Source organism: Cebus imitator, unplaced genomic scaffold (assembly GCF_001604975.1).
Source record: "Cebus imitator isolate Cc_AM_T3 unplaced genomic scaffold, Cebus_imitator-1.0 Scaffold367, whole genome shotgun sequence".
Taxonomy (NCBI): Eukaryota; Metazoa; Chordata; class Mammalia; order Primates; family Cebidae; genus Cebus; species Cebus imitator.
The window spans coordinates 1,506,886-1,520,354 of NW_016107682.1; the positions used below are offsets into that span (position 1 = coordinate 1,506,886).

The 13,469-nt window shown below is 40.2% G+C and overlaps 1 protein-coding gene across 2 annotated transcripts in view; it reads left to right on the plus strand.

Moving 5' to 3' along the window:
• Window positions 1-4,666: 4,666 nt before the first annotated feature.
• The window catches only part of LOC108288189 (liprin-beta-1-like), a 137,282-nt gene continuing 128,479 nt past the window's right edge, over window positions 4,667-13,469 (plus strand). Inside the window, exon 1 of one of the 2 annotated variants that reach the window (XR_001818632.2) lies at window positions 4,667-4,715. The gene's annotated coding sequence lies outside the window, so the exon portion shown is untranslated. The remainder of the gene's footprint in view (window positions 4,716-13,469) is intronic. The other variant, XM_037730904.1, reaches the window with a different exon arrangement.

Here is a 13,469-nt window from a genome sequence, read left to right on the forward strand (position 1 = left end):
CATCCTGGCCAACATAGTGAAACTCCGTCTCTACTAAAAAATACAAAAATTAGCTGGGCGTGGTGGCATGTACCTATAGTCCCAGCTACTTTGAGGCAGGAAATTCGCTTAAAAACCCAGGAGGCAGAGGTTGCAGTGAGCCAAGATCATGAGATCATGCCACTGCACTCTAGCCTGGAGATAGAGCGAGACTCCGTCTCAAAAAAAAAAAAAAAAAAAAAAAAAAAAAAAAAAAAAAAAAAAAAAAAAAAAACAAAAAAAAAAAAAAAAAAAAAAAAGAGAAAAAAATCCCTCCCTCTTGTTGCGTTTCCAGAAATGGCTTATTGCAAAGAACCACCAGAACTGTGAATAATCCCTTCCTTTACCTATGATAAAGCCAGACTCTGACCCTCCAAATTCCATTCTTTGCCTCAAAGTACTTAGTTGAACTATTTGTCCCTATAGACTAATCTGGACAAAATGCCTTTTAACTTGACCCAATTTTATGCTTCTCCCTTCCCCATAGGCCACTGGACTTTGATTCACTCTAAGCCTAGGCCAGCACTGGACTGTGGAATAGTCCCTCCCTAACCACCCCTCCTGAAAATTGATAAGCTACCCAGAAGGACATTCCATGCTCAACCGTCCCATTAATGTCACCTGCTCCTCTCCTCCACACTAGTTTTTTCTAGGCCTGTTTATTCATTCCTGTAAGAGAAAAAGAGAAAAGCCCATTGCTGTCTGATCTTTGAGATGATTGCAGATCTTACCTTTGAAGCATTCTCCTTATTGCAATAGTTTCCCTGACCCTATTGAAATAGTTCCTCTCTCCCTGTTTGTATTCATCCATTCGGGCTGCTATAGATACCAAAATACCATAAGCCAATAGCTTATAGACAGCAGAAATTTATTTCCCACAGTTCCGAAGCCTGGGAAGTCAAAGATCAAAGTGCTGGCAGACCTGGTGTCTGATGAGGTGAGGATCCACTTCTAGTTTGTAGATGGCACCTTCTCACTGTCCTCACATGGTAGAAAAAGCAAGGGAAACTCTTGGGGCTATTTAGAGGTACTAATCCCAATCATGAGGCCGTCACCTTCTTGACCTAGTCACCTTTCAAAGACTCAACTCCTTAATACCATCATCATTCATATGTTAGTATTTCAGCATACAAATTTGCAGGGGATGGAGGGACACAACAATTCAGACCATAATGCTACTTTAATCATTTCAAATAGAGTCATTCTGTACCTAGCCTGGATTTTTATTTGTTTTACTTAACCCCATTCACTTGGGTAAGAAAAAAATCTCATGGATTCTCATTGATAGCCCCAAGGGTAAGGCTGGGACAGAGAGCAGAGACATTGATTTACTGTGAGGTAAGAAATCTGGGGATTTTTCAGCAAGATGCCCAAATAGGAACAGCTCTGGTGCACAGCTCCCAGCTAGAGTGATGCAGAAGATGGGTGATCTCTGCATTTCTAACGGAGGTACCTTGTTCATCTCATTGAGACTGGTTAGACAGTGGGTGCAGCCCAAGGAGGGCAAATCAAAGCAGGATGGGGTGTTGCCTCACCTGGGAAGCACAAGGGGCCGGAGGACCCCCTCTTCTAGACAAGGGAAGCCATTAGGGACTTTTCCCGGCACTCTGGCTCAGATACTGTGCTTTTTTCACCATCTTCACAACCTGCAGACCAGGAGGTTCCTTCCAGTGCTTACACCACCAATGCCCTTGGTTTCCAGCACAAAACTGGGTGGTCATTTGGGAAGACACTGAGCTAGCTGCAGCAGTTTTGTTTTGTTTTGTTTTTCATAATCCAGTGGCGCCTGGAATGCCAGAGTCACAGAGCCACTCATTCCCCTGAAAAAGGGGGCTAAAGCCAGGGAACCAAGTGATCTGGCTCGGTGGGTCCCACCTCCACGAAGACTAGCAAGCTAAGATCCACTGGCTTGAAATTCTTGCAGCCAGCACAGCATCTGAGTTCGACCTGAGATAGTCAAGCTTGGTGGGGGAAGGGGCGTCCACTATTGCTGAGGCTAGGATAGGCAGTTTTAACCTCACCTGTGTAAACAAAGTAGCCAGGAAGTTTACACAGTGACCGGGTGAAGGGCATGGCAGCTCAGCAAGGACACTTCAGGCAGACTATGTCACTAGATTCCCTCTTTGCTGGGCAGAGCATCTCTGAAAGAAGGCAGCAGCCTGTCAGGGACTTATAAATAAAGCCGCCACCTTCCTGGGACAGAGCACCTGGGAAAAGGGGCAGTTGTAGGTACGGCTTTAGCAGACTTAAACATCCCTGCCCATCAGCTCTGAAGGGAGCAATGGATTTCCCAGCACAGTGTTTGAGCTCCGATAAGGAACAGACTGCCTCCACAAGTGGCTCCCTGACCCCTGTGTATCCTGACTGGAACACACCTCCCAGCAGGGGCTGACAGACACCTCATAAAGGAGAGCTCTGGCTGGATTCTAGTGGGTACCCTTCAGGGACGAAGCTACCAGAGGAAGGAACAGGCAGCAATATCTGCTGTTCTGCAGCCCCTGCAGGTGATTCCCAGGCAAGCAGGGTCTGGAGCATACCTCCAGTAGACCTGCAGCAGAGGGGCCTATCAGAAGGAAAACTAACAAACAGAAAGAAATAGTTTCAACATCAACAGAAAGGACATCCACTTAGAGACCCCATCCAAAGGTCACCAACTTCGAAGACCAAAGGTAGATAAATCCATGAAAATGGGAAGAAACCAGTGTGAAAAGGCTGAAAACTCCAAAAACCAGAACTCTTCTTCACCAACGGGTCACAACTCCTCACCAGCAAGAGAACAAAACTGGTTGGAGAATGAGTTTGGCGAATTGATGGAAGCAGGTTTCAGAGGGTGGGTAATAAAATTCTCTGAGCTAAAGGAGCATGTTCTAACCCAATGCAAGGAAACCTTGAAAAAAGGTTAGATGAAATGCTAACTAGAATAACCAGCGTAGAGTAGAACATAAACAACTTGATGGAGCTGGAAAACACAGCACAAGAACTTAATGAAGCATATACAAGTTTCAATGGCTGAATCAATCAAGCAGAAGAAAGGAAATAAAAGATTGAAGATCAACTCAATGAAATAAGAAAGCAATGGCAACAAAACCAAAATAGACAAATGAGATCTAATTAAACTAAAGAGCTTCAGCACAGCCAAAGAAACTATGATCAGAGCGAACAGGCAACCAACAGAATGGGAAAAAATTTTTTCAATCTACACGTCTGACAAAGGACTGATATTCAGAATCTACAAAGAAGTGAAACAAATTTACAAGAAAAAAACCCCATCAAAAAGTGGGCAAGATATGAACAAATACTTCTCAAAAGAAGACATTTATGCAGCTAACAAACATATGAAGAAAAGCTCATAATCACTGATCATTAGAGAAATGCAAATCAAAGCCACATTGAGATACCATTTCACGCCAGCTAGAATGGTGATCATTAAAAAATCAGGAGACAACAGATACTGGAGAGGATGTGGAGAAATAGGAATGATTTTGTACTGTTGGTGGGAGTGTAAATTAGTTCCACCATTGTGGAAGACAGTGTGGTGATTCCTCAAGGATCTAGAAATAGAAATAACATTTGGCCCAGCAATCCCATTACTAGATATATACCCAAAGGATTATAAATCATTCTATTATAAAGACACAGGCACACGTATGTTTATTGCAGCACTGTTCACAATAGCAGGCTGTAGAGGAAGCACGGTGCTAATATGTGGTTGGCATCTGGGGAGGCCTCAGGAAACTTACAACCATGTCAGAATGTGAAGGGGGAGCAGGCATGTCACATGGCCAGAGCAGGAGCAAGAGAATGAATGGGAGGTGCTTTTAAACCACCAGATCTCACAAGAACTCACTATTGTGATGACAGTACCAAGAGGATGGTGCTAAGCCATTCATGACTGCCCCCATGACTCAATCACCTCTGACCATGGCCTACCTCCAACATTGGGGATTTTTTAATGAGATTTGGGTGGGGATAGACATCCGAAGTATATCAGGTGTGTATCCTGGGCAGAGGTGGGTAGGTGGGGGGGTGGTATTTATCTTGCAAAGCAAAGGACTTGGCATCATCTTCCAGGAAATGGGTAGAGCTAACCTTTAAGGGAGGAAGAGGAGAAGGCTGCTTGTGCCAGCCCAGAGGAATCACTGGAATTGCGATTCAAGATTTTCAGTGTATTAACTAAGAGGACCCATTCCAAGTCTTAGGATCACAGTCCTTCCCACCAATGCCCTCCCTGGCCTTGATGAAGCCAACTTGCCTGAGTTGAGAATCATATATTTCTAGAGCTTGTTCACCACTCTTGAAATTAAAGGTGAATCTGATCCTCAGCATTTTCTGCCTTTAGGCTATGAGAGATGAGCGTCTGCTGCCAAAGAGGCCTTCTAGCTTTCATACTTTGCTTTCAATTGATGGTTAATAACCATAGCCTCCCCCCCGCCAAAGTATTAATTGATAGCATTTAGTAACCATCATATTCCAGTACTTTTTTTTGTTTGTTTGCAGATTTATTAAAGTTTAATTGATGACAAACTACATATGAGTTTGTGTGTATGTGTGTGTGTGTGTGTGTGTGTGTGTGTAGTGCACAATTTGCTAAGTTTTTGTTTGTTTGTTTTTGAGACAGGGAGGGTCTTGCTCTGCCACCCAGGCTGGACTGCAGTGGCACAATCATAGCTCAATGCAACCTCAACCTTCCACATATGGTAAGTTTTGACATACATCTATGAAACCATTATCAAAATCAAGCCAACAAACATTTCATCAACCCCAATAGCTTCCTCCTGCCACTGTTAAATTTATCCTTCCTTCTACCCCCAGCCCCTGGTAACTCCTGATTTGCTTTCTGATAGGTTAGTTTGCATTTTCTGGAATTTTATATAAATGGAATCATACATCATATATTCTTTTTTTAGGGGGATGTCTGGCTACTTTCAGTAAGTGTGATGATCTTGAGATTTATATATGTCGTTAGTGTATCAATCTTTTTATTGTTGAATAATATATTGCATTTAATAGATCTACCAAATGTGTTTATCCGTTCACCTATTGATGGACATTTGGACTATTTCCAGATTTGGGCTATAATGAATAAAGCTGCTATGAATATCCATTTACAAGTCTTTGTGTAGACATATTCCCATATTTCTTGAGTAATTATGTAGGAGTGGAATGGCTGAGATATTTGGAAAATGTATTTTAAGTTTTCAAGAAAGTACCAATCTATTTTCCAAAGTCATTGTACCCTTTTGCATTCTCATCAACAGTGTATGAGAGTTCCAGCTTCACCAGCACTGGGCAAAGTCTTTTAACTTTAGCCATTTTAGTGGGTGTATAGTAGTAACTCATTGTATTTTTTCATTTCATTTTAAAATTGAGGTATAATTGACATGCAGTGAACTATACCTACTTAAACTGTACAATTTGATGAGTTTGACATATGTATATACCAATGAAACCAACACAATCAAGATAACAAATATATTTATCACCCCCAAAAGTTTCCTCATGCCCCTATGAAATTCTATCTTTTCTCCCCTCCTTGCTTCTGCTACCCTACCCTGGACAACCACTAATCTTCCTTCTGTCATTATAGATTAGTTTGTATTTTCTACAGTTTTATATAAATAGAATCTATAGTATGTACTTTATATATAGCAATAGGTCATACCTTTTTGTTACTTAGATCTTTGTTACTAAGACATGTTTCACTGTATGGCCAAACCATTATCAGTTCACCTGTTGACAGACATTTGGCTTGTTTCTAATTTTTGCTCAACACAAATAAAGTGGCTAAGAACATTTACATACAAGTATTTGCATGGACTTAAGCTTTAATTTCTCTTAGGTAAATACCTAGGAGTAGAATGGTAGTATAATAGGTATATATAATATTTAACTTTTTTTATAACACTGCAAAACTCTTTCATAGTGGTTGTATGGAAATAAAAACGAGAAACAAAATAAATGTATATACAAAAACACATTTAATGTATCACTTTCAGGAAAAGGAAACGCTTTACAATGAGTGAGAAAATCTACACCGCATTTTGAAGACCAGGATAAAAGGCATTTTGACAACAGATGTTTGGAAATCTTTCCATCATTATAAGAGTTTGTTGCCAAAAATGATGTATGTCCGTCTATAAAACTCTTCTACCTGAAGATTATCTGCTCTATTTTTAAATCTTTCAGAAAGTTAGTTTTGAACCTATTGATGGAAATGTGAAAACTTTGATTACTCCCAAGAATAATTTATTTACATCAAATAAGATATACATTTATTACTTAAACAAAAACCTCCCATTTTTGTTCTTCTTTCTTTTTTAGTTTTCTTTTTATAAATGGACAAATAATAATTGTACATCTTCATGGGGTACATAATGATGTTTCAATACATACAATGTATAGTGATTAGATCAGGGTAATTAACATATCTTTTTAATTGGTGAATGGACTGAAAAATTGATACTCTGATTTAGAAAGTGAAGCTAACCCTTTCATTTGAATCCATACTTCTCTGCAGGATCTTTTTCAGCTTTGAGGGCCATCAACGCCAAATGTTGTAGTGAACTAAACTTATAACCAGACCATCATATCATTTTATCTCATAAAATGAAGCAAGTATTCCTGTCATTTCAAGGAACACAACTGAATAATATTGTTTGCCAGTGATAAATTTGAATTTTTAAGTGAAAATTAGAATTTTGGAAAATTTATATCCTCCCTATGAGCTTGATAGCTTCCTAATATTTAGAGACTTTTCTGGAATCTTTCTGATGAGACCAGTGATAATGTTAACAATTGTTACTTTTGAAATACTGCTTAATGAAACCCATCAATACCAACCCAAATTTTATAAAAACAAAGCATATTTAAAAACATTTCTTGGTGGGGGCACAGTGTCTCATGCCTGTTATCCCAGCACATTGAGAGACCGAGGAAGGCAGATCACTTGAGGCCAGGAGTTCAAAATCAGCCTTGGCAACATGGTGAAACCCCTGTCTCTACTTAAAAAAAAAAAAAAAAAGAATTTTTATAATATGGGTGACCCTCATAAATCACATAACTCTGCTGAGGATAAAAGATATGCATTTTTTTGTCAGAATTATCCAGACTTTTTACATTAATTATATTCACATTTTTCAGACCCCAAATTGGCAAAAGTTGAAAGATTTTTCTTAAATTACAATTTTCTTCTGCCAGAGCCAAAAAATGTAAGAAAACCCCTAGATACCATGGTCATATCCATAATTTTAAAATGATTTCTCAGCACAATGAAGAAATTATTGAGAACAAGTCCTTTCCAAAGAAAAAAATCCAATAAGAGATTAAATATGCACTGTAATTTTAGAAGATAGTTAAGTTCCATCCTGATATAGAATGCTGTCTCAGACACTGGCCTATTCTAAATGCATCAACAAGTAGTCAAAGAGTACCGTAAATACCTATTTTTCCTTAGAACACTGCTGGTACAGATTTCCCCCTAACCCTGGCTAAGGCCCTCTTTATTTATTAGATGGATTAAAATTAATTCTTTTGATTTGTACTTATTCTTTCTAAAAATGGTTGATCTATAGGAATTCAAAAAGTCCTTTTCAGACTTATGCAATGTCAGCTTTTAAAAAAATCAGTTTGGCTAAAGTAAAGCAAGGGAATCATTGCCAAGTAAAGCACACTATGCAGAACGTGGGACATATAGGATGACTCAGCATTGCATTTTAGTCTCATGACTTTGCTGGGAATCAGATGCAGCTCTCGGGAATACCAGTAGTTGGCTTTAGGTTTAGTAGGCATGAGTTGAGTTTAGAAAAGGCAGAATCTTACAACTTCTGATTATTGCTGCAAGAACTTCTTGGCCGAAGCATTCTTGACAAATCATCCTTGAAAAGCTATTTACTGTATGGAAAATGTAAAACATAATGGGTGAGAGCACAGATTTTGGGTTTGAACCTTGGCTATGCCACCACTTACATGTCATGTGACCGCGGTTAAGTTCCATCATCACTCCATGTCTCAGTTACCATATATACAAAATAATAATAACATACTGCTAAATACTTACTAAATCCTTTACATTTATTATTAACATAAACCACATAGGATCGTGTGGTTTATGTTAATATAATAAATGTAAAGGGTTTATTCTGGTACTAAATGACCAGTAAATGTTGTTTATAATTAGTTTTATTATTTATTTATTTATTTATTTAATTTTTTGAGGCAGAGTTTCATTCCCATTGCCCAGGCTGGAGTGCGGTGGTGCTCAAGCAATTCTCCTGTCTCAGCCTCCCAAGTAGCAGGGACCACAGGTGCACCACCATGCTCAGCTAATTTTTTTTTTGAGACGGAGTCTCACTCTGTCATCAGGCTTGGAGTGTGGTGGTGTGATCTCAGCTCACTGAAACCTCTGCCTCCTGGCCTCAAATGATTCTCCTGCCTCAGCCTTCCGAGTAGCTGGGACTACAGGCGTGTGCCACCAGGCCCAGCTAATTTTTGTATTTTTAGTACAGACAGGGTTTAACCATGTTGGCCAGGATGGTCTCAATCTCTTGACCTCATGATCTGCCTGCCTATGCCTCCCAAAGTTCTGGGATTACAGGCATGGGCCACTACGCCTGGCCTGCTAATTTTTAATAATTTTTTGTTGACACAGGGTTTCACCATGTTGCCCAGGCTGCTCCTGAACTCCTGAGCTCAAGTGATCTGCCTGCCTTGGCCTCCCAAAGTGTGGGGATTACAGGTGTGAGACACTGCCAGGCCAGTTTGCTTTATTTCTTAGGCCTCACAACATCCCTGTAGTTATTATTGGGTAGGTATCTGCTATGGTTTGAATGTCCACTCCAAAAGTCATGTTAAAATTTCATTGCCATTGTAATAGTACTAACAGGTGGAACATCTAAGAGGTGCTTGGGCCATGAGGGCTCTTAAAAATGTATTGACATTATTGTGGGAGTGGGTTCATTATTGCAGGAGCAGGTTCCTCATAAAAGGATGAATTTGGCACCTCATTTATTTCTCCCTGTCTCTCAAGCTTTCTTGCTTTTCCACATTCTGCTATGGGATGTCATAAGAAGAAGATCCTCATCAGATGCTGGTAGCTTGATCTTGAACTTCCCTACCTGTAGAACTATTAGGACATAAATTTCTATTCACTTAAAATTACCTAGTCTGCAGTATTCTGTTATAGCAGCACAAATCAGATTAAGACAATATCCCTAAAGGTAAATCGATTTTATTCCTGAGAGTAAACCAAGGCTCAGAAGGTAACTGTCCACTCACCCAGAGCCTGTCTGTGACAGTTCCTCTGATTCCAGACAAGGCACTTCCCGATATGTCATTCTAACTCTACAAATTTCATTTATGTCTTCTAAGTATAGTAATCAGAAACATCATAAAAGCTCAGTCTCTTACATGGTCTTAGACTTTGCCAAATTGAGATTTATAGAATTAATAAGTGTATGAGGCTAGACACAGTGACTCATGCCTATAATCCCAGCACTTTGGGAGACCAAGGCAAGCTGATCACCTGAGGTCAGGAGTTTGAGACCAGCCTGGCCAACGTGGTGAAACTCTGTCTCTACTAAAAATACAAAATTTATCGGGGTGTGGTGGTACGTGCCTGTAGTCCCAGCCATTCAGGAGGCTGAGGCAGGAGAATTGCTTGAACCCCGGTGGTAGAGGATGCAGTGAGCCAAGATGCTGCCACTGCACTCCAGCCTGGGTGACAGAATGAGACTCCATTTCAAAAAAAAAAAAAAAGGGTATGGTATTGAACTTTGAGCGTTCTTGAACAAAGCATACATTATTTACCTTAATATGATAATAGGGCAGAGACAATATTGTATAGCATTCAGCATAGTGGCCTGAAAAATTGAGGCTACTAGGAAAGTTCTTTTGTTATTAATTTATCCAGCAAATATTTATTGCAACCCCTATTGTATGCAGGCACTGCTGGGATATAGCAATGGATAAGTCAGACAAGGTTCTTGGCTCTTATATAGAAATGATGTTATAAAGGGAGGAGAAGAACATTTATTCCATCAATAAATACATAAAAAAGATAATTTCAGATACTGTAAATAACAGCTAAGAAGACAATAAAACAGGATGATGGGATACAGGAGTTGGAAAGAGATGGTGAGAAGTAGGGAAGACTTAGATACAGTTAAATGGAAAGGCTTCTCTGTGGTGGTGGCATATGAGCTCAGTACTTCTTTTATTGAGACAGAGTGTCACTCTCTTACCCAGGCTGGAGTGCAGTGGTGTGATCTTGGCTCACTGCAACCTCTGCCTCCTGGGTTCAAGCGATTCTCATGCCTTAGCTGGGATTACAGGCATGTGCCATCACGTTCACCTTATTTTTGTGTTCTTTGTAGAGACAGGGTTTCACCATGTTGACCAGGCTGGTCAAGTGATCTGATCAGCCCACCTCAGCCTCCCAGAGTGCTGGAATTATAGGGATGAGCCACTGTACCTGATCCTCAGTGCTTTGATCATTAGAAACAACCACTGAGCAAAGAACCAGGACTCATTCAGTGGGAACAGCAAGTGCAAAGACAATAAGGTAGAAACAAGCTTGGCACTTTCTTGGAATAAAAAGAAAAAATAATTATTAATAATGAAACTAAAAATCCTTATAAGGTCTTTTTTGTCCATTTAAGAAAAATACAGGTTTTTAATCACCAGTTGCATTAGTCACCTTTATTTACCTTCTAGAAAAAAGGATAGGAGTGGCTGAGGCACACATTTCCTTTGAAGTATTTTGAAGGAAAAAACTGGTTTCATGTCAGGGTCTGGAAGACCCTGACTCCACAGCAGATGAATACATTTACTCAGACACAGAACACAGTAAAAGTGTGGACTAGGGTTGTCCTGGCCACTCACTCAAAGGAGTTAATGGCCATTGGCCCCGACACACTGGCATTCCCAGCCTTTATTATTCAGCACCCATTAAATGGCACAGGCTTTGAGTCAACACCACTAGAGGGTAAAGATTAAAGGCCAGATTCTGAGGCCTAAAGCAAACACCATTTGTGGGTAATAAACTTCTGCCAACACCCCCCCCCCCCCAGTAGAAGGCAGTTATGCACTAGCAGCTGATCAAAGGTTTGCTAATTGAGGTGGGGGTAAATAGACTTATCTGAGGAAGCCTCTATATAATTCCTAGTATTTACTCTGTGTTCTAATGCCGTAGGGTAAGAACCAACCACCTTTGGCCCATTCTGTCATCTGAAGCTATGTAAACTGCCTGGCCTTCCAAGGGTGTTTTGTAACTATATCCTATAACTATCTCTAATATTTTACCTTAATATTTTTGCCACCACCCTGACTGAACTACCAGAAAAGGGGGAGCCCTTTTCTGTTTTTTGCATCTGGCTTTAATAATTGAAGAGTGCCAGCGTGTGCAGCAACAGGTCCGTCAGTTGAGTCAGTCATTGCTCTTATTCTGGCTTTGCATCCTAGAATCAGCAAATAACATAAGACAATCATAAGTATAATTAGCAACATTCTTTCCCAATCAAAGAGTGATCTGTAGTGTTACGTGTCATCTCAGTTCACTATATGTGATTAATGAGGAATCCCACCAGGGGTATGTTAATCCCTTTCAGCCAAGCAGTTGCATTGTTAGAAGCTGGGAAAGGGGGTGTTAGAAGCTGGGAAAGGGGGTGTTAGAAGCTGGGAAAGGTGCATTCTTATATCTATAATGTTCTTAATATTTCTTTCTCTTCTTCCTACTTCATCTCTCTCCTTTATCTTACTTTTTATGTCTTTCTCATTCTTTCCTCCTATTTCTCCAATCTTTCTATCTTGAGAGGTTTTAGCAAGTGTTTTTTTTTACAGCTGATTGAAATTTGTTATCTAAATTTTAAAAATTAAGGATAAATAAAGCTTGTGTCAATAGTGTTGCAGGGTCCTTACTCATACTCCCCCTTTTCTGTTTTCTGAGCATATTTTTAAGGGTGGAATGGGTATGTTCTATGCCCTGTCCTTGGGGGTTGTATAGATGCCTGTGGAATGTTGAATGTTCAGCATGTAACAAAATTGTTGAAATTGTGAGCTGGCATAAACTGGACCATTATCAGTTTGGGCCACCCCATAAATAAAGTTGAAGAAAAAGAACATACAGGGAAGGCTTTAGTTAATATTGCACAGTAATTCTTGATAATTGTTTAAGGTGTGTAAATTGCTAGTATTTAATTTAACCTTTTGAGGTCTTACTGACTGGGAAGTTAGTACGTACCCAAGATATTTCTAAGGAGATGACATTTGTACTTTCTCAAGTGCTATGGGTAAACCTCTCAACTGTGTATTCTTTATGACAGAGTTATATAAATTTAAAAGTACTGGCTCTGCTGGGGCTGCCAGTGAAATATCATCCATAAAGTAAATAATCTTGTGATTGGGAAATTACCTTCTACTGGGGAGCAAAGCCTGTTCTGCATAATACTGACACTTAGTAGGACTGTTCAGCATTCCTTGAGGCAGCACTTTTCAAGGAAATCAGCAAGCTGGTCTTTCATTATTAATAGCTGGTAATGTAAACGCAAATTTTTCTCTGTCCTGTTCTGCTAGAGGAATTGTATAAAAACAGTCTTTTAAGTCAATAACAATTACAGGCCAATCTTGAAGAATTGCTGCATGGGATGGGAGGACCCATTGAAGGGGTCCTGTAGGTTGTAAATTAACCTCAACTAGTTCATGGGCTGTCTGTAATTTCTCTTCCTTCAGAGGTTACAGTTTTACTTAAATAGGTTTTGGAGAGGGTCATGTTAGGGGGAAGGTTGGAATGACAGCAGCGACCATTATCAGAAAAAGGTCTTACAAATTCTTAAATTTTATTTAAATCTTAGCAGAGAATTATAATCTGGGACGTTGCTTCTATATCAGGAACATATGAAATTTCACTGTGGGCCACCTGTGGAGCCAGAGGGCAGCAAGCCACATTACACTCACCTAGGTGCCACTTTTTGCCTGTGCAGCTTTTTGCTTGTGTTGCTCCCTCTGCCTGCCACTGGGCAGCTGCTGCCAGCTGGGCAGACCTTCCTGTGCGTGCCTCCTGCCCCGCCTTAGCAGGCTAGCTCCTGTGTGCTGAGTGTGGCTCCCCATTGCCATTGCTGCCATGCAGGTCAAGTTCCGGGGAGCATTTGCTTGCTCCAGGTTTATGAGTTTTCTTGCTGTCAAGGCTTTCCTTCCACCCACTGCTTATTGCCGTATGGCTTCTGCCTCTAGTATTTTTTCTTATCTTTTTATGTACCTAATCGCCTTGTTGATCTTGCACTATTGGGCAGGCTAAGAGCCTGCCTTCTAGTGCTGCTTGCTTAAGATAAGGTCCCATTGCTGGAGCATATCCCCTGTCTTTTTTACTATTTATAGGAGGAGGGAGCTCAGGCAAAACCTCCATTTCCTCTTTGTTATCTTGGCCTGGTAATGATGGTACTGGGACCTGTTGCTCTTAT